Raw genomic sequence first — 23,232 nt, 5'->3', positions numbered from 1 at the left:
GGAGACTATACCACGATGGTACCATCTATTGGGTCACTATTTCGGCCTTTTATTAGGCCCAACATAGTCCATACATGGGTCCAACTAGCCCCTAATTCTGTTGGCCCAATTTCAATCTCAATTATGTGCTAACTATGAAATCTAAGATAATTACTAAGCTAAACAAGTCCGTAAGTCTAGGTTCTTTCGGCGAGCTTCCGACGATCTTCCGGCAAACTTCTGACGATCTCTCGACAATGTTCCAGCAGACTCCTGGTAAGCTTCTAAACTTCATGACAATCTTTTTAGTGAGTTCTGATGAGCTTCTTTAGCAAGCTCCTAGACTTCTCGATTAATTTCGGTAGAACTTCTAACGAACATCCGGACTTCTGATGAACTCTCGAACTCCCAACGAAATCGCGTCCGTGACTTGGAGATTTCATTTTACTTTATGCCTTACTATCGTACTTAATCCTGCACATATAAAACCCTACTTCGATTTAAATAATTAATATTAATCTAATCAAATATTATCCGACATGTCATTGGTTCATCGACGCCTCATCCGAATGTTTGGCGCATCATCCTCTCTTGCGGCCTATTGCTTAATCGGCCAATTGATCTCTACAACTCCAATTTCCTTAACGCAATATTTGCTCTTCTTGGCCCGATGCCCAAACTCATGGCCTGAAGCCTTCTGTCGACACGTCGATGATCGATCCTTCGGCTCAACGTCGAATATTCTAACATATTTTTCTCCGGCCCAACATGATTCTTCCTGCTTTAATTGTCTCTCCCTGATCGAAGCATCCTACGTCACTCAAAATGTAGATTAAATCATAACACACTATCAATTGGTTTCATCATCAAAATCTGAGATTTAACAACATCCTTGGTATCTCAAGTTTAAGGACCAGATACATTACTGGGATGATGGAATCACTGTCTAATAATAAAGCAACATCAACCAACCAGCATCTTATTAGCTGATCAATTAATAAACTCATTCTCTGATGAAAACCTACACTATAGCCCTAGTGTCCCCACACGAGCGGCTATGATACCAACTACCTCTATCATATGGATGGGTATACAACACACCAGTCTATTTTGTTATCTCGATATCCCTCTCAAGTAACCTATGACCAGAATTATTTAGAGTTTGTGTTTAGAGGTGAATCAATTTCATTATCGTGTTCTCATCATGATCTGATTTCCATTGCATAGATCTATGTACATCATAATATATTCATGCATCAAACAATATAAAGTGAGAAAATATCATAATAATAATAAGTAAAAATATTGTGTCATTTCACATGTGCTATCACTCACGTGATTGGCTTGCATAACACTTGTGACTCTAGCAGATCTACAAGCCAAAATTTGTCATTATTGCAAGGCACTCAAATAGTTATTAGGCTTATGTTTAGGCCAAAATTGGGCTTGTTAGAAGGCCAAACACATGGCCTAAAAGTGGTTTGGCCGGTGGTACCACCAAATCTAGGTGATAGTATTATTTGAGTCAACCAACAATAATGTTTATGTTGTCAACAATAATAGTGGTGGTACCGTTAGTATCAACCAAAATTCAAAAATTACAATGGTAGTACCACCGGAGTTTAGAATTATATATATATATATATATATATATATATATATATATATATATATATATATATATATATATAATGATGTCCATGAATCTATGTAATGAGAATCAGATCGTAATGAGATCACGATAATGAAATCGATTCGAGAGGGATATCGAGATAACCAAACAGACTAGTGTACTATATACCCATCCATATAATGAAGGTAGTTGATCTTATAGCTGCTCGTGTAAGGACACTAGAGATACAATACAAGTACCCATTGGAGAATGAGTTTATTGATTGATCTGCTCATAGAATGCTGGATGGTTGATGATGCCTTTTTGTCAGACAATGATTCCGTCGTCCCAATGATGTATCTGGTTCTTAGACTTGAGACGTACTACACTCTTTGATACTAGACTTATAGACCTGGAAGTTTCAAATCTAGCATAGTCAATCATCAAGAGTGATAGCCAACCTTACGAGGGCTATTGAGTGTTAATAGAGGATCATCCACTCTTGGTGTCATGAGACGAATATGTTGAATCTCGGATTTTGATGATAAAATCAATTGATGGGTTAATCGATCTAGTCTATATTATTGAGTTAAGTATGCAGAATTACCTACGATAGCTTGAAAACATAAAGCAAAGATACCGGAGTCAAGTTTGATGGGTGTTTGAGAGTCTGAAGATTTGTCAGAGATGCTGCCAGAACCAACCGAGAAGAAATCGGGGACTTATCGGAGTTTTCGGAAGTCCGCCAAAGAGATCGTCGGAGGTTCACAGAGTTCACCAAGAAGGCTCGGCTACTCGTAGAACTCACCACAAGATCGAGAGCCTATTGGGTGTCTATCAGAAGAAATCTGAAGGTGTATCGGAAGTCCGCCGGAAGATTGCCGAAAAGCTTACCAGAAGGAGACTCGACGTTTGCCAGTTGAAAGCTTGCTTAGGACTATGTTTTCAATTGTGTAGTTTATATATAATTAGGGTTAGGATTAAGGGATAGTCCTATATCCTGGTTAGGGGCCAATTGGGCCCAAATATGACTTGGTTTGGGCCGGATTTGAAGCTCAACCAATGACCGGTAAAGGTTGGGCGGTGGAACCGTCGGACTGGGTGGTGGTATCGCCTAGAACCCGAGGATTGGGCGATGGTACCGCTAGACTAGGTGGTAGCACCGCTCAGCACCCGAGAGGTCGGACGGTGGCACCACTAGTACACTGTTAGTGTCAGACACTGACAGGCGGTGACACCGCCACTTACAGGCGGTGACACCGCCACTGATAGACTGTGACACCACCACTGATAGGCGGTGGCACTGCAAGCATGGGGAACCCAAGAGAATTCAAAATTTGGAGCCCAAATTTGAATCCTCTTGGGGCCTATAAATACCCCTCAATTCTCAACAGAGAATACAACTTTTGAGAAGCAATAGATTGAGAAAAAAAAAAGCCTTAGCAAAGTCTTTAGCAAGTCTTATTTTTAATTGTTTGAGTGTTTTCCTCCTTCTTTCTCGTTGAAAATTTGTAAGAGTGTGAACCACTGTAAAAGGTTATAAGAGGGGTATTTGTCCTTCTCCTTCAAAGTGATTTGCTAGTGGAAGTTGGGAGCCTCTTCGAAGAAGGCTTCGCAAGTGGATGTAGGTCATTTTGACTGAACCACTTTAAATTGGTGTGTTCCTTGAATGTGTGAGTTCTTACTTTCTTGAAATTGTTATTTACACTACTGCTAGCTTTCGGTTTTTATCTACTCAAGTTACTATCGAAACGAAATCTTCTTGTATTTATGAATTCATTTTTAAACTTACAAGTTTTAATCCGCTGCACTAATTCACCCCCCCCCCCTCTTAGTGCCACTTTGATCCTAACAATTGGTATCAGAGCTAGGCTCACTCTCATATTTGGTTTAATACCCAAGAGAGATGGCTTACTCCGACATGCATGAGGGTCATTCTATTACATACCCACCTATGTTTAATGGGTCGGATTACACGTATTGGAAGACTCGTATGAGGATCTTCCTCATTTCCATATATTTCAAGCTTTGGACTATTGTCGAAAATGGATTTAAAAAATCTTCTCTTCCGATGAGCGAATGGGATGAATCGGAGAAGAAGGTGTTTGCTTTAAATGCAAAGGCTATGAATGCCTTGTTTTGTATATTAGACAAAAATGAATTTAATCATGTTTCAATTTGTGATTCGGCTTTTGATATTTGGAGAACTCTTGAGGTCACTCATGAAGGCATTAGCCGAGTGAAAGAGTCCAAAATCAACATTCTTGTGCACTCTTACGAACTTTTTCGAATAAAATCAAGTGAGTCCATCAGAGACATGTACACCTGTTTCACGGATATCATCAATGGACTCAAAGCTCTTGGTAAAGATTTTTCTAACTTTGAACTAGTAACTAAAATCTTAAGATCCCTTCCAAAAAGTTGGGATCCAAAAGTTATAGCTATTTAAGAGGCCAAGGACCTTAAAATATTTCTTCTTGAAGAACTTATTGGGTCTCTAATGACCTACAAAATGACATGTCATGCTCATGAAGAGCTCGAGAACCCCTTTCTAAAGAACAGGAAGCATATGACGCTTATATCACAAGAAGAGCACTTGAAAGGGACATTAAGTGATGAGAACAGTGACGATGACATTGCACTTTTAACTCAAAAATTTAAAAAATTTATAAGAAAGAACAAATTTAAAAATAACACCAAAAACAAACTTGAACATAAAAAGGACCAAGTAATATGCTACGAATGCAAGAAGCCGGGACACTTCAAAAATGAATGCCCCCAAGCCAAGAACAAGCAACCGAAGAAGAAGAAGAAAATTTTAAAAGCAACTTAGGACAGATTCAAGTGATTCAGAAAGTGAAAAAGCTAGCAACAAAAAGGAGGCCAACTTTGCGCTAATGGCTTTAGGAGAAGAGGTATGTGATTTAATTAATGAAGATTTATCTTTTAATGAACTTTTAATTGCTTTTCATGAATTATTTGATGAGTGTAGAACTATTAGTAAGAAGTTTAATCTTTTAAAGAAAGAGTATGTCTTACTACAAAATAAGCTTGATAGTTTTCAAACTCCTCCATGCTCTAAGTGTGAACACTTAGAAGTAATAAAAAATAAAAAATTGCTACTTAAAGAGACCTTAAACAAGTTTAAGGTCGGTAGCAAGGGATTGGACATGATCCTTGCAAACAAGGGTCACATCGCAAATAGAAGTAGAATTGGTTTTGTGAAAGGATCTCACCAAAATCCTATCACTTTCATTAAAGGACCCACATTACACTTTTCACCTTATTTGAAATGTAACTTTTATTGTAAATCCGGACATGTTGCTTACAAATGTCCATTTAGGAAAATTAGTCCATATAAGTTGATATGGGTTCCTAAAGGAACAATAAATACTTCAATGATGAATAACAAAATTGGTAGATCAATTTTTTAGGCACCCAAAATCAAATGGGTTCCTAAAAACCATCCTCTTTTATAGACAAACCCACAAGTTAGGAGCAAGAGATGATATCTTGATAGTGGATGCTCAAGATATATGACTGGAGATCCATCTTATTTCTCTATGCTCACTAGCAAAGAAGAAGGGTACGTCACCTTTGGAGACAACAACAAAGGCAAAATCATTGGCAAGGCAACCATAGGTAACAAATCATGTTTTTCAATTGATGATGTATTACTGGTTGATAGATTAAAACATAATCTCTTAAGTATTAGTCAATTATATGATAAAGATTACATCGTTAGATTTGAATCTAATGCGTGCATTATTGAAAAACCAAACAATAACTTGTCAATGATTGCTTTAAAACAAAATAATGTCTACACCATCAATCTTGATGAACTAAGTAATGAAATGTGCTTCTCCGCTTTAAATGATGATGCTTGGATTTGGCATAGGAGATTAGGCCATGCAAGTATGAAACTAATATCTAAGATCTCATCTAGAGAATTAGTACGAGGGATTCCCAATATGAAATTTGTTAAGGACAAAGTATGTGATGCGTGTCAATTAGGTAAACAAATAAAAACTAGTTTCAAACCAAAAAATCAAATTAGCACCACTAGACCATTACAATTGATCCATTTGGACTTATTTGGACCAATTGACACGACAAGTCTAGGAGGAAGCAAATATGCTTTTGTAATTATAGATGACTATACTAGATACACTTGAACCTATTTCTTGGCTCATAAAAGTGATTGTTTCAAATGTTTCTCTAAATTTTGTAAACTCATTCAAAATGAAAAAGGCTTCATGATTTCATCAATTCGGAGTGATCACGGTAGCGAATTTCAAAACCGTGACTTCCAAAATTTTTGTGAAGATAATGGATATAACCACAACTTCTCCACTCCAGTAAATCCTTAACAAAATGGAGTAGTTGAAAGAAAAAATAGAAACTTACAAGAAATGGTAAGAACTATGTTGAATGAATATAGTCTACCCAAGTATTTTTGGGCCAAAGCCGTGAATACGGCTTGCTACATCATGAATAAGGTTCTAATAAGACCGTCTCTATCAAAAACTCTCTATGAATTATAGAATAACAAAAAACCAAATGTTTCTTATTTTAAAGTTTTCGGTTGTAAATGCTTTATTTTGAATCAAAAGGATGCTTTAGAAAAATTTGATGCCAAATCCGATGAAGACATCTTTCTTGGTTACTCTTCCAATTCTAAGGCTTTTCATGTTTTTAACAAAAGAACCTTAGTTATAGAAGAGTCTATTCATGTAGTTTTCAATGAAAATTTTGAGTTAAATAAAAATGATTTTGATGATGATATTGGTTTTAAAATTTTGAATTTAAATGAACCCACTCAAAATAGCAACTTGGATGCATATTTTTTCTTACCTAAGGATTGGAAGTATGTGGATGCTCAACCAAAGGAGCTAATTCTTGGAGATACATCAAAAGGGTTTCAAACTCGTTCTTCCTTCAAGAATTTTTGTACTAACGCCACCTTCCTTTCTCAAATCGAACCTAAATGCATTGACGAGGCCTTGAAAGATGATTCTTGGGTCATTGTAATGCAAGAGGAATTGAACCAATTTGAGAGGAATGAGGTATAGAAGCTTGTTCCTAGACTTAGTGACCATTTAGTCTTTGGTACCAAATGGGTCTTTAGAAACAAGCAAGATGAATGTGGTATCGTGATTAGAAACAAGGCTAGATTAGTGGCCAAAGGTTTCAACCAAGAAGAAGGTATCGACTATGAAGAAACCTTCACTCCTATGGCAAGATTAGAAGCTATTAGGATGCTCCTTACCTATGCTAGTAGTAATAATTTTAAACTATTTCAAATGGATGTCAAAAGTGCCTTCTTGAATGGTTTTATTTCCGAAGAAGTATATGTCGAACAACCTCCTAGATTTGAAAAGTCTCTTCTTCCTAATCATGTATTCAAATTGACTATGGCTCTCTATGGTTTGAAACAAGCTCCTAGAGCTTGGTATGAAAGGCTTAGTTCCTTTCTTATTTTAAATAATTTTACCAAATGCAAGGTTGATACTATATTATTTATCAAACACTTTGAAAATAATTTTCTTATTGTGCAAATTTATGTTGACGATATTATTTTTGGTTCTTTGGATGAATCACTGTGTGAATCATTCGCCAAGTGTATGAGTCATGAATTTGAAATGAGTCTAATAGGTGAATTAACCTTCTTTTTAGGATTGTAAATTAAACAACTTAGTGATGGTATATTTCTTAATTAATCTAAATATACATTAGAATTATTAAAATGATTTAACATGGATGGTTCAAAAGCAATAAAAACTCATATAAGTACTTCGACGAAGTTAGATATGGATGAAAATGGTGAGAATTTTGATCAAAAAATATATAGGGGAATGATAGGTAGTCTACTTTATCTCACCGCAACTAGACCGGATATCATATTTAGTGTAGGACTTTGCACTAGGTTTCAATCTAATCCTAAATTATCTCATCTTAAGAGTGTTAAAAGAATATTTAGATATCTTAAAGGAACTCCCAATTTAGGATTGTGGTATCCAAAATCCGATAAATTCGATTTAATAGCTTATGCAGATGCTGATTTTGGCGGATGCAGGATAGATAGAATAAGTACATCCGGAATATGCCAATTTTTAGGACATGCACTCAGTTGCACTATCTACGGTGGAAGTCGAATACATTGCTGCAAGTGCATGCTGTGCACAAGTGGTTTGGATGAAGAATACATTAGAAGACTATGGAATTTACTTGAAAAATATTCCCATAAAATGTGATAATACAAGTGCCATATGTCTTACCAAAAATCTAATTCAACACTCTAGAACTAAGCATATCGATGTTAGGCATCATTCCATATGCGATCATGTCCTTAACAATAATGTCGTTCTAGAGTTTATTGACACAAAGCATCAATTAGCAGACATCTTTATAAAAGCTTTAAATAAAGACCAATTTGACTTCATTAGAAGGGAACTAGGCATGTTAAATTGTCCCCGAGAATAAGCTTGTTTGAATGTATTTTTCGAAATGTTTGTCATCCTCTTTCCGATCTTTCGTGGATTTGATTTCTTCATTCTCTTTCGATTCCAAATGACATATTAAAGTGCAACCCAAGATCCTATCCTATCTTGAGCCAAATACCTCTAAAAAACAAAAAGGGGAGGAAAGAAATTTTCTTTTCTTTTCCTTGGCATGCTAGCGGTGGCCCCACCAGAACCGGCGATAGCACCGCTTGAGCGCTTGGTCGCCAGGCGGTGGCACCACTCGGATTGGCGATGGCACTGCCCGAGATCCCCTTTATAAGAAGAGGGGTTAGGGTCGGAAGTGGAACCACCCTCAACCCGTAAGAAATGGGTTCAAGCTCTCTCACAACTCCTTCAAAACTTCTCTAACCCTCATTCCAACCTTTAGAAGCCTAGGAGAGGGATTCTTGTTGGTTCAAGCTCTCCATCTTTTAAGGAATTTTTCATAAGGTAAAATCTGAAATCTTTCCTTCCTCTTATCATTATTTTGCCTACTCTTCACAGTTTCATATTCTTGATCCATCATCTTATCTAGATAATGGCTCCTAAGAGATCAACAAGATCAAAAGGGAAAAGGGTTGAAGGAGATTCATATGACCAAAATCTTTTTAGATCCAAAGAAGTAGCTCTTAGGTTTCCAAATTTCGAAATAAGAACTATACATAAGGGTAAACATGTTGATCTAGATGAACTAGGAAACCTAGAACCCATTAGGTGGTTTGCATATCTAGATGCCTTACCTCTCCTACAAATCAATGAACCAATTTATCCTAGGTTAGTTAGACTATTTTATGCAAACTTATATGTGGACAATGAAAGCATAAGTACTTACCTTTTAGGATCACAAATTAGAATATTTGATAGTACTATTTGTGAAATAATTAGAATTTCTGAAAAGAATAGGGGCTGTTACTTTAGAAATAAATGGGATGTAAATATAATCGGAGCAACTTACTCTGAAGCCTTAGAAACTATCTTTGAAAATCCAAACCCAAGCATGATACCCAAAAGTTGCGAGTGTTAGGATCAAGAGCACTAAGAGGGGGGGGGGGGGGGGTGAATTAGTGCAGCGGAAAACTTTCTGTGATTAAAATCGAAAGCTGCGTTAGAACGACAAAAATGATTTCGATGTAAAATCCGATTCTAAGACTACTTTAGCTTAAGATTAAGCGAGATGGAGTTAAAGTAGATCTACATAGGCAGCTTGCAGTTTATGATAAAAATCAGAATGCAAGCGCAAACTGAAATCCGATGTTCGTACGATAAAACCGGTTTACGTCTAAACGTCAACTTTGAAGATATTGAACTTTGAGATATGTTTTGTAAATGCGTAGAAGGCAGTTTGCAGTTATAATTGAAGTCAAAACATAAACGTAAACTGAAATGTAATGATCGTATGAAAACGCCGATTTACGTCTAAACGCAGATTCGGAAAGTTCTAAACTTAGAAACGCGTTTGTAAAAGCGTAGAAGGCAGTAACTATTTAGGAGGTTTGCAGTAAAGATAAAATGCTCAAAAGTAAATGCAAACCGAGATTTAGAGTGGTTCGGTCAATCTTGACCTACTCCACTTTTGGCTTCCTCTACCGACGAGGTCACCGACGCCAACTAGAGGCCTTCCTTCAATAGGCGAAGGCCAACTACCCTTTTACAGTTTCACTCCTTTTGACAGGCTCAGGAGACAACCCTTACAGGACTTTTCTCTCCTCTCTTTACAACTCAAAACTTGAAAAACAAAAAGAGGAGAACTTTTGGCCTTTACAACAATTTTGAGCTCTAAGAATCACAGAAAAGATCAAGATTTCGGTGTGTGTCTCTATACTTTCTGTGCTGAATGGGTGGGGTATTTATAGGCCCCAACCCAGTTCAAATTTGGAGTTCAAAACTATCAAATCCCGGAATTCCGGGATCAGGCGGTTGCACCTCCTGACTGGAGAGGTTGCACCGCCTGGCAGAGCTCAAAGACTCAGCCCAGGCGGTTGCACCTCTCTGTCAGGGGCGGTTGCACCGCCTGCCAGAGCTCTAAGACCGAGCTCAAGCGGTGCTACCTCTCTGTCAGGGGAGGTTGCACCGCCCAGTCTCGCTCGGAGACTGAGCCCAGGCGGTGCCACCTCCTGGCTGGGGCGGTTGCACCACTCAGTCTCCCTAGGAGACTTAGCCCAGGCGGTGCTACCTCATGGCTTAGGCGGTTGCACCTCCCACAGCAATCAGGGTCCGAATGGGTAGCTCCATTCGACCCAATTTTGATTTTTCAGGGGCCCAATTGCCCCAAGATTAAGCTAATGGGATCACCTCCCATTTCCAACTTAATCAATGTGCTAACTACGATTAATTCTAAGACAATTTCTGCAGCTTGCTTCGGTGCGTCAATCGCTTCTTCCGGAGAGTTTCCGGCGAACTTCTGTCGATCATCCGATGAACTCTCGGTGATGCTCCTGCGGACTTCCGGCAAACTCCTGGACTTTGCGACGATCCACTTGGCGAGTTCCGACGAGCTTTGCTTGGCAAGCTCTTGGACTTCTCGGATCTGTTCCCGCAGAACCTTTGACGACTGTCCGAACTTCCGTCGAACTCTCGAACTCCCAACGTGATCATTGACTTGACTCCGGCGCAACTCCTACTGCTTGTCTAACTTTTATCGTAGTTAATCCTGTACACTTATCTCAACACATAGAATAGACAACAAATGACAATTGACTTCATCATCAAAATCCGAGATTCAACAATCTCCCCCTTTTTGATGATGACAATCAATTGATAATGGAGTTATCCTTAACTCCCCCTGTCTATATGCCATAATTTAGATAAGTCAATCTTGAATTCAAGACCTAAGAATTCAAGTGACATATTGATAAGTTAAATCATTTGAACTTATCAATACTCCCCTCATGATTCCCATCATGATGTATCTCTCTGAAGATGATGTCAAGGCTTGACATCCATCATCAGATTTTATATAACAAGTTTGAATGATGGTAATTGTAACAATTCATCATATAGTAGGATATCAACATGTAAAGCTGTGAAGTAAGATTTTGATATCATTACATGATGTACACATATCAAATATTTTAGCAAGTATTGCATTTCTTCACATGGTGAGATATCAACTCAGGGCATAATGCAAATTATAGCATCTGTTCATATATCTCTTGGTGATGCAAGCATGGTAGCATAATCATAGCATCAGTGTTTATAGCATCAATTCTAGCATCAATTAATATATTTCTCCCCCTTTGTCATCAACAAAAAGCATGGTAGTTGTGATACCAGGAAAATAATATAAGCAAGCATATAGAGGAAGGCATTATACATAGATTGCTTTGAATACTTCTTCCTTTTTTTTGTTTGTTATAATCCTTTGTGCAAGTAAAGATATTATCATCCATATGGAATTCAAACGCAGGAATCATTTCATCAAATCTATTTTAGAAAAATGTTTTTCATAAGAGTGTACGAGAAAATCTGATTTATAGCATTCGGACAATGAGATGCATTCGGACAAGATTATGCTACTGATTTTCAAATACAATCATGAAGACAAAACATTTCAACACATGTTTTGTGATGGCAATCAAGTGATTTGATCATTCAATAAAGCCCGAAAATTAACTTTAACTAGTTTGTTTATTTGGACACATCAACATTCCTAATTCTCTTCTTATGAAATCAAATTGTTCTTCACTTAGAGGCTTTGTAAAAATATCAGCTAGTTGATGTTTAGTATCAATGAACTCTATGGTTACGTCATGATTAGTAACATGATCTCATATAAAGTGATGTCTAATATCAATATGTTTTGTTCTTGAGTGTTGTATAGGATTCTTAGTTAAGCATATTGCACTTGTGTTATCACATTTAATAGGAATATTTTTAAGATTAACTTTGTAATCTTCTAAGGTGTTTTTCATCCATACAACTTGTGCACAGCATGCACTTGCTGCAATATATTCAGCTTCGGTTATTGATAGTGCAACCGAGTTTTGTTTCTTAGATGACCAGGAAACAAGGGCATATCCTAAAAATTGACATGATCCTGATGTGCTTTTTCTATCTAGTCTACAACCAGCAAAGTCCGCATCAGCATAAGCAATTAACTCAAAATTCTCTGATTTTGGGTACCATAATCCTAGATTTGTGGTACCATTAAGATATCTAAGTATTCTTTTGACTGCTTTGAGATGAGATATCTTAGGGTTTGATTGAAATCTAGCACAAAGTCCTACACTGAACATGATGTCGGGTCTGGTTGCAGTGAGGTAAAATAAACTTTCTATCATACCCCTATAAGTTTTTTGATTGAAGCTTTCTCAACTTTCATCAATTTCTAACTTAGTGGAGGTGCTCATAGGAGTGTTAATAGCCTTTGAGTTGTTCATATTAAATTTTTTCAATAAATTCATAACATATTTAGTTTGACTAATAAAGATGTCATTGCTTAGTTGTTTGATTTGTAAGCCTAAGAAGAATGTTAATTCTCCCATTAAGCTCATTTCGAATTCAAGACTCATAGTTTTAGCAAAAGATTCACAAAGAGATTTATTTGTAGAGCCAAAGATAATGTCATCAACATAAATCTAAACAATGAGAAAATTATTTTCAAAATTCTTGATGAACAATGTAGTATCAACCTTGCCTTTTGTGAAATTATTTTCAATAAGAAAAGAACTAAGTCTCTCATACCAAGCTCTTGGGGCTTGTTTTAAACCATAGAGAGCTTTAGTTAATCTAAACACATGATTAGGGAGGCTATCATTTTCAAATCCAGGAGGTTGTTCAACATAAACTTCTTCAGAAATAAAGCCATTTAGAAAAGCGCTTTTAACATCCATTTGAAACAACTTAAAATTATTACTACTAGCGTAGGCAAGGAGCATCCTTATGGCTTCCAATCGAGCCACAGGAGCGAAGGTTTCTTCGTAATCGATACCTTCTTCTTGGTTGAAACCTTTGGCCACTAATCTAGCCTTATTTCTAACCATGATACCATTTTCATCTTGCTTGTTTCTGAAGACCCATTTAGTACCAATAACTAAATGGTCATTTGGCCTAGGAATAAGCTTCCACACCTCATTTCTCTCAAATTGATTCAATTCATCTTGCATTGCGATAATCCATGAATCATCTTTCATGGCTTCGTCAACACATTTGGGTTCAATTTGGGAGAGAAAGGCGGTGTTCGCACAAAATTTTTTAAGAGAAGATCGTGTTTGAACCCCCTTTGACGTGTCTCCTAAGATTAGCTCCTTGGGATGAGCATCTACATACTTCCAATCCTTGGGTAAGGATGTTTCGGAAGTGGATGCATCCAAGTTGCTAGTTGGAGAAGGGGTTTCATTTAAATTCAAGGAATCAAAATTAACATCATCATCAAAATCATTTTTCCTGATTTCGGAAATCTCATTGAAAACAACATGAATAGATTCTTTGATAATTAAAGTTCTTTTATTGAAGATACGAAAGGCTTTAGAAACTGAAGAATAACCAAGAAAGATTCCTTCATCGGATTTTGCATCAAATTTTCCTAAGTTATCCTTTTCATTCAAGATAAAACACTTACACCCAAAAACTTTAAAATATGAAACATTGGGTTTTTTGTTGTTCCATAACTCATAGGGAGTTTTGGTTAGTAGGGGTCTTATTAGAACTCTATTCAAAATGTAGCATGCAGTATTTACGGCTTCGGCCCAAAAATATTTGGGTAGGTTGTGTTCATTTAACATGGTTCTTGCCATTTCTTGTAAATTTCGATTTTTTCTTTCTACTACTCCATTTTGTTGAGGATTTCTAGGAGTAGAGAAATTATGGTTGTATCCATTGAGTTCACAAAATTCCTGGAAATCATGGTTTTGAAATTCACCACCATGATTACTTCTAATTGACGAAATCATAGAACCTTTCTCATTCTGAACAAGTTTACAAAACTTGGTAAAATATCTAAGGCATTCACTTTTCTATTTTAAGAAGTAAGTCCATGTGTATCTGCTATAGTCATCCACGATGACGAAGGCATATTTGCTACCTCCTAGGCTTGATATGGAGATTGGTCCGAACAAGTCCATATGGATCAATTGTAAGGGCCTAGAGGTGCTTATTTGATTCTTAGATTTAAAACTACTCTTAATTTGTTTACCTAATTGGCAAGCATCACATACATTATCTTTGATGAACTTGATATGAGGAATTCCTCTTATAAGTTCTTTAGATGATATTTGAGTGATTAGTTTCATGCTAGCATGACTTAATCTTCTATGCCATATCCAAGCATCCTCATTCAAAACAGAAAAACACACTTCATTACACAAATCATTGATGTCAATAATGTATACATTATTTTGTTTCAATGCAATCATAGATATGTTCTTGTGTGATTTTTCAATGATGCAAGCATTAGATTCAAATCTGACAATATATCCTTTATCACATAATTGACTAATGCTCAAGAGGTTATGTTTTAAACCATCAACTAACAAAACATCTTCAATAAAGAAGTTGGATTTGTTACCTATGGTTCCTTTGCCAATGATTTTACCCTTGTTATTGTCTCCGAAGGTGACATAGCCTTCGTCTATGCTAGTGAGCTTAGAGAATTGAGATGGATCTCTGGTCATATGCCTTGAGCATCCACTATCAAGGTTCCATCTCTTGCTCCTAGCTTGCGATGGTTTAGTTTTCTACAAGAAAGGATGATTTTTAGGTACCCATTTGCTTTTGGGTGCCTCACAAATAGATCTACATTGTCTATCATGTTGCATAGAATTTATTATGGTTCCTTTAGGAACCCAAATTAATTTGTTTGGACTAATTTTCTTGAATGGACAATAATGCATCTTGTGTCCAAATTTGTAACAAAAGTTGCATTTGGTTTGATGTCTAACATGTAAGATGGGGCCTTTTATGAAGGTGGTTGGATTTTGGTGAGGACTTCTCACAAATGCAATTCCACTTCTTTTGGGAACGTGACCCTTATTTGTAAGGATCATGTTTAATGACTTGCTACAAGCCTCGAATTTCTTTAAGGTGTCTTTAAGTAGCAAGTTTTCCTTTTGGAGAGTTTCTAGATCATGGCATTTTATACATGAGCTTAAACTATCATGATGTTCAGCATTTAACTTATCGAAATTACAAATAAGACTATCATGCTCCTTTTTTAGCAATTTGTATTTTCTACTAATAGTCTTACATTCATCAAATAATTCATGGAAAGCATTTAATAATTCATGATAAAGTAAATCTTCATCAATTAAATTCGTCACCTCATCTCTGATGGCCATTAAGGCGTAATGAGCAACTTGCTCGGTGTTGGACTCCTCTTCTTCGGACGCGCTCGAGTCATCTCATGTTGCTTGAAGCGCCTTCTTCTTTGATGTTCTCCTTTTGACTTGGGGACAATCACTCTTGTAGTGTCCCGGCTTTTTACATTCATAGCAAATAACTTGGTCATTCTTAGGTTCAAGTTTATTTTTTGTGTCATTCTTAAACTTATTTCTTTTAAAGAATTTTTTAAATTTTCTTGTTAGAAGTGTCAAGTCATCATCACAGTCCTCATCACTTGAGTTTTCTCTCAAGTGGCCTTCTGAAGTTTTAAGTGCCATATCTTTCCTGTTTTTTGGAAGGATGTCTTCTTGCTCTTCATGAGCTTTACAAGTCATTTCGTAGGTCATTAATGACCCGATTAGTTCTTCAAGAGGGAAGTTACGCAGATCTTTTGCCTCTTGAATAGCAGTGACTTTAGGATCCCAACTCTTAGGAAGGGATCTTAGTATCTTATTTACGAGCTCAAAATCCGAAAAACTTTTTCCGAGTCCTTTTAGACCGTTGACGACATCCATGAAACGGGTAAACATGTCGCCAATGGTTTCACTCGGTTTCATCCGGAAAAGTTCGAAAGAATGTAACAGCAGATTGATTTTTGACTCTTTCACTCTACTTGTGCCTTCGTGAGTCACTTTGAGTGTGTGCCAAATATCAAATGTAGTTTCACAAGTTGAAACACGGTTAAACTCGTTTTTATCAAGCACACAAAATAAGGCATTCATAGCCTTTGCATTAAGAGTGAAAGCCTTCTTCTCCAATTCATTCCAATCGATCATTAAGAGAAGACTTCGAAAATCCGTTTTCGACAAGATTCCATAGTTCAAAATCCATAGAAATAAGAAAGATCCTCATTCGGGTCTTCCAGTAGGTGTAGTCCGTCCCACTGAATATGGGTGGATGTGTAATAGAATGGCCCTCTTGGTTTCCAGCGTATGCCATCTCTCTTGGGTTTTAATCCGTTAGAGAGTTAACCTGGCTCTGATACCAATTGTTAGGATCAAGAGCACTAAGAGGGGGGGGGGGTGAATTAGTGCAGCGGAAAACTTTCTGCGATTAAAATTGAAAGCTGCGTTCGAACAACAAAAATGATTTCGATGTAAAATCCGATTCTAAGACTACTTTAGCTTAAGATTAAGCGAGATGGAGTTAAAGTAGATCTACAGAGGCTGCTTGCAGTTTATGATAAAAATCAGAATGCAAGCGCAAACTGAAATCCGACGTTCGTACGATAAAACCGGTTTACGTCTAAACGTCAACTTTGAAGATACTGAACTTTGAGATATGTTTTGTAAATGCGCAAAAGGCAGTTTGTAGTTATAATTGAAGTCAAAACATAAACGTAAACTGAAATGTTATGATCGTATGAAAACGTCAATTTACGTCTAAACGCAGATTCGGAAAGTTCTGAACTTAGAAACTCGTTCATAAAAGCGTAGAAGGCAGTAGCTATTTAGGAGGTTTGCAGTAAAGATAAAATGCTCAAAAGTAAATGCAAACCGAGATTTAGAGTGGTTCGGTCAATCTTGACCTACTCCACTTTTGGCTTCCTCCACCGACGAGGTCACCGACGTCAACTAGAGGCCTTCCTTCAATAGGCGAAGGCCAACTGCCCTTTTACAGTTTCACTTCTTTTGACGGGCTTAGGAGACAACCCTTACAGGACTTTTCTCTCCTCTCTTTACAACTCAAAACTTGAAGAACAGAAAGAGGAGAACTTTTGGCCTTTACAACAATTTTGAGCTCTAAGAATCACAGAAAAGATCAAGATTTCGGTGTGTGTCTCTATACTTTCTGTGCTGAATGGGTGGGGTATTTATAGGCCCCAACCCAGTTCAAATTTGGAGCTCAAAACTATCAAATCCCGGAATTCCGGGATTAGGCGGTTGCACCTCCTGACCGGAGAGGTTGCACCGCTTGGCAGAGCTCGAAGACTGAGCCCAAGCAGTTGCACCTCTCTGTCAGGGGCGGTTGCACCGCCTCAGTCTGGCTCGGAGACTGAGCCCAGGCGGTTGCACCTCCTGACTGAGGCGGTTGCATCGCTTGCTAGAGCTCGAAGACCGAGCTCAAGCGGTGCTACCTCTCTGTCAGGGGAGGTTGCACCGCCCAGTCTCGCTCGGAGACTGAGCCCAGGCGGTGCCACCTCCTGGCTGGGGCGGTTGCACTGCCCAGTCTCCCTGGGAGACTTAGCCCAGGTGGTGCTGCCTCCTGGCTTGGGCGGTTGCACCTCCCACAGCAATCAGGGTCCGAATGGGTAGCTCCATTCGGCCCAATTTCAGTTTTTCAGGGGCCCAATTGCCCCAAGATTAAGCTAATGGGATCACCTCCCATTTCCAACTTAATCAATGTACTAACTACGATTAATTCTAAGACAATTTCTGCAGCTTGCTTCGGTGCGTCAATCGCTTCTTCCAGCGAGTTTCCGGCGAACTTCCGTCGATCATCCGATGAACTCTCGGTGATGCTCCTACGGACTTCTGGCAAACTCCTGGACTTTGCGACGATCCGCTTGGCGAGTTCCGATGAGCTTCGCTTGGCAAGCTCCTGGACTTCTCGGATCTGTTCCCGCAGAACCTCCGACGACTTTCCGAACTTCCGTCGAACTCTCGAACTCCCAACGTGATCATTGACTTGACTCCGACGCAACTCCTGCTGCTTGTCTAACTTTCATCGTAGTTAATCCTACACACTTATCTCAACACATATATTAGACAACAAATGACAATTGACTTCATCATCAAAATTCGAGATTCAACAGCAAGCACTTAGTACCCTTTAACTCTAAAATTCTTCATCACATCGTGACTAGCATACTACTTCCCAAGCAATTTCATCTTGATGAAATGAGTCAAATAAAGCTAAGCACCATGTACTGGATTATAACCGGACAACATAATTGCTTTCAATACTTAATCCGGCAACACATGTACGATATAATAGCTAAAGATACTATGTTACCATATTGTCACGGACAAACTTCGAAACAGGATGTTTGATGTAATGCTTATGTATGTCCGTGTCTTTTGGCATGTTCATGCCTTGTACAGCATGTAGAGGGGCGGCCAAAGGCTTAATAGTCCCATTTTAGTTGGGTTGGTGGCCTCTTTAGGCTTATAAATAAAGGTTGTGTCATGTGGACACGTGCGAGAGATTTTTGATCTATAATGGACCATTTTACCCTTTGTTGTGCAACTATTCAGAGCTTGTAAAGTCTATTTGTAATTTGCATTGTCTATAAAGTGTTTTTCGGAGATGTTTGGTTGTGGATCCCGAGTGAGGCCTTTTCTCTGTCCTGTTGTCTCTTTTGTGGGACCTAAGGGACCATGGGAGGCTTCGGGGAGGTTGACCTTTGCGGACGGACACGCAAGGGTGCCGCACGACTTAGGCAAAACCAGCTAAGTCCGTGACAAATGGTATCAGAGCGGGACAAGCACTCATAGAAACACTTAGCATGCAAACGTGGGGGACCTAGCGGGGCTGCGTTGAGGGCAGTCAGCACACGTGCGACCGTTTGGGGGAAAACGAGCATGGAGATGTAGGGAAAAGGAGTCGCTCAGAGGAGCGGGCATCTGAGATTGGCATTCAGAGGAATGGCCAACCCTTCGCGCATGAGGCACCACGAGAACAGACAAGCTTGGAAGAATGTGAAGCGCACAAAGGTTGGGATGGCTGAGTTTGAGCTACGGCTCAACGCTGACAACCATACTTGATGGTGCTCAAGGCAAGCGAGGCGCTTGGTAAAGGATGAGACCATGCAAGGTGGAATGAGTTGCTTAACGACCAAAAGAGTTATGTAAAGCTCACAAAGGTGAGGGGAATTGCTAGCTCGAAGAATTTGGTACTCATACATGGGCTTGTATGCAAACGACGGAATGTTCGTGGCCATCCGAAGGCGACCGAAACTCGGCGCCATGGAGCATTGAAACTTTCTCTTCGGCATGTGAAGGATACATCCGTAGGAGGCTGAAGGGTGCAACTAGTTCAGCATGTTGCTAGGCCTTGAGGGGTGCAGCGGGGGTTGTATTGACGTGGAGTCGCAATCTAGCAAGTGTGTTTGCAGGAGGCAGAACAATGCACAGTTTGTTCAGCAGATCGGAGTAGTCCAAGGGGATGGTGGTCTCCGAAACGAAGAGAGATGTTGCTCCAATGGGATAGTTATCCAAGAGGGATAAGTCCCGGCTCTCCACAGGGAGAATCATGTGGGACGGACCTCACAAGTTGAGGAGGAGTACCTCAACAAACAACAACTCCACGAAGCTCAATGGACTGAGCAAGCGGCGAGGAGTCATCGCATGATCTCGCTTGAGAGAATGCATTGGTGGATGCATTGCGAGATCAAGTGGGGGAGTGACCCAAGGCAACACAAATGAAGGCACACTTGGAGTCGATACGGAGATCGGACTCAAGGGAGGGCTGACCCGTGGAATGGTGGGCGAGAGGGCCACCATTAACTTAATGCAAAACGGGGAGCGGAGCAACTTGGGGGTAACTTGGTGAAGTACTCAAGCCGCTTGAAGGGAGCCAGCATAGAAGTTGGAACATGGAGCAGAGGCACAGTGCTTTCTTTAGACAAAGGTCAAGGACATGAACTCTTGTAGAGGCAAGAGTAAGATCATGTTGTTCCATGGGTCCTTCATTCTGACGGAGCGGACTCATCTTGCTTGGTGCCAAAGACGAAGGGAGCTTCGGGGCACATGCACCTTATCTCGGAGGAGTATTTGATGGAGGAACTAAGGCGACTCAATTTGTGGAGGCGAAGTTGAGTTCAAAAGGCCTTAGCACGGGGCAAGAGGACGTAGAGGCGGATACTCTTGAAGAATATGCCACAGCGTTGTCATTCAAGTTGCCATGAAGGAAGCAGTGCGCAGCGAAGATTGTGCTGGTAGGGGCAGAGTCCTAGGATTCAGACAATGGTGCACAAATTACAGTGAAGTCGATGGACTTCGGGAGCTACTAGGTGACGGACTGTCCTAGAGTGGTGCTTCATCTAGGTGTGACCCAAGAGTGGGTGGATGAAGGTCGATTGCCAAAGGAGCGAACAAAATCGAAGGTAGAGGAGACCTTGCGATGTATTGGCAGAGGCCACACATGGAGGGTTCACAATTCGAGTTTTTCCACAAGGATCATAATGCAATGGAGAAGTCACCAGGAGACGACATGGTGCAGCGGATCGTGGTGGAACAGTTCGTGGCAATGTGATACACATGACTTTGCCCTGTGAGGGACTAGATCATATGGAGATATGATCGGGAGCTACTGGAAGCTCCACTTCGGTGAACAACACGACGGCAAGAAGGGCTATGGATTCAAGGAGTGAAGGCCATGGTACCGTAGAGGCGGGTCTTCCGTGCGTGCATCGAATTTTACATCGGATGAAAGCCTTGGTTATCAGCATATGGGGGCTGTGTTCCACCAAGGGAAAAGTTCGAATGCAAGTACCAGTGAGTCCCATGGGAGGGACTTGATCATACAGCGGTATGAACGAAGCAGCTGGAGAGTTGGACTTCTCCAGAGCTCATATTCGCTTAAGGGAGCCCGACAAGTCAGAGGACAAGGTCGAGTAAGCGAACGTTGCTACCAAGGAAGCTAAGGAGAACAGAATCGGTGCAAACTCTACAACATGATGGCAGAGGCCATGCATGGGAGTTGCAGTCTGTCTCTCCATTGACCAGACGGACTGCTCGGAGAACACAGAGGTCTTGAAGCAGGGGGTCGAAAGGGGCGAGGAAACGACGACGAGTCCAGTGGGACTTAGCTACCCAAAAATCAAGCATTAGTTTGAATGAAGGTGGACTCAGAGGGGTGCCACGGAGACATTTCTACTGATCGTGAAGAAAAGGGATGCAGATGCGAGGCGACGAATAGTAGGGCCATGGGCATGGCAGCGCCATGGTACCGCAGAGGCGAGACTTCCGTGAAAGTCATTGATCCCTTGCTCTCATGGAGGGAGAGCGCTTGGTCGTGAAAGGGGCCAAGGAGGTGGAGAACGGAGAGGCAACCTCTAAGTACCGAGACAAGGCTGAAGGGCAGAGGCCGAAGAACTTCGTAAGACCAGTGTCAATGTGCTTCTTATCAAGATAGCTGAAAGTGAAGGACTTTGGGTCATGCAAGAGTGCATAACCAAGGAACGAAGCAGGTAGTACGCGGTGCTGTACCTTCGCTACTCAGTGGAGTAGGCGGCAAGGTTGATGGAGAAGACGATACAATCCCAGAAGAGACCAAACCTATGAGAGAACTACTCCAAGTTGGGGTGAAAACTTCCTGCATTCCAGAAGTTCAATGGAATTGAGAAGGTGAATCACAGTAGCTAACTCAACGCAAGGAGTGCAAACATTTCAAGTGCTTTAGAAGTGTGAGCAAAGAGCAGGCGAAGGCCAGTAACCAGCTCGATGCATGGAGTACAACCTCGAGGAGGCGGGCGAAGTCAAGTAACCTTTGCCTTCTCAACTCTTAAGAGAATGGGCGAAACCGAGTACCCCAATTCTCTTATCTATCCAGCAGAGGAGCTCTGCAAAAGTTCAAAGACCCTTCAAAGATAATGAAAGACAATAGTTGTCAAATCCTCACCAATGGTGATCAATGCTACTGAGAGTAGATTGTCCACTTCATTTCCCAACGAAATGCCAATCGAAAGCGGAAGTGATGCGAACCTACTTGGATGTGACAACTAAGTGAAAGAAGAGTCAATGAGCAAATTTTATGGAGGAAGGACCCAAAATTTCAGAAGTTTGCGAGACGATGCTCGTTCAAGCTCCAACAAGCATCCACCCAGTTCAAGCAGCATGGGGCATTTTGAGAGACTGGCGTAGTAAGGATGGTCTTTTCCTTCATTTGGGGGATCCGCAGGAATCAACAAGGATCAACACAACTCAGCCAACCCCACACCAGAGTCAGAGTCATTGGTGAGTTGAAACAGCATGGCGGATCAAAGATTCGACTACTCAAAAACAACAGCGGAGAGCAGCTGGGAGTCAAGAGGCGCATTGTAGCTGGAGCAGAAGATTGAAGACTCAGCAAAGGCGAGGAGTTGCAGTGTCGACAAAGGCTTCAACGAGGACGTCGAAGGGATAAGTGGGGGAGAATGTCACGGACAAACTTCGAAACATGATGTTTGATGTAATGCTTATGTATGTCCGTGTCTTTCGGCATGTTCATGCCTTGTACAGCATGTAGAGGGGCGGCCAAAGGCTTAATAGTCCCATTTTAGTTGGGTTGGTGGCCTCTTTAGGCTTGTAAATAAAGGTTGTGTCATGTGGACACGTGCGAGAGATTTTCGGTCTGTAATGGACTATTTTACCCTTTGTTGTGCAACTATTCAGAGCTTGTAAAGTCTGTTTGTAATTTGCATTATCTATAAAGTATTTTTTGGAGATGTTTGCTTGTGGATCCCGAGTGAGGCATTTTCTCTGTCCTGTTGTCTCTTTTGTGGGACCTAAGGGACCATGGGAGGCTTCGGGGAGGCTGACCTTTGCGGACGGACACGCAAGGGTGCCGCACGACTTAGGCAAAACCAGCTAAGTCCGTGACAATATGGGGGGTTAATTACTTGATTAATACTTGCCCATGATATTTGTATCTCGCCTAATGAAGAAACAATTCAAGTTGATCGATTTAATACCATCAATAGAAATCTATTGAAAAGACTTAGGTGCACATTTAGCAATGGTATATGGGTTAGGCAACCTAGAAGGACTAAGCCAATTCCCCCACCAGTAGTGTTAGGATCGGAGCGGCACTAAGAGGGGGGGGGGGTGAATTAGTGCAACGGATTAAAACGTTGATTTCGACAAATCATTCGTGCGATAAAAATCGAAGTCGGAAGTG

The sequence above is a fragment of the Musa acuminata genome, chromosome BXJ2-9, assembly GCF_036884655.1.
Source record: "Musa acuminata AAA Group cultivar baxijiao chromosome BXJ2-9, Cavendish_Baxijiao_AAA, whole genome shotgun sequence".
Taxonomy (NCBI): domain Eukaryota; kingdom Viridiplantae; phylum Streptophyta; class Magnoliopsida; order Zingiberales; family Musaceae; genus Musa; species Musa acuminata.
This window is presented reverse-complemented; position numbering follows the sequence as displayed.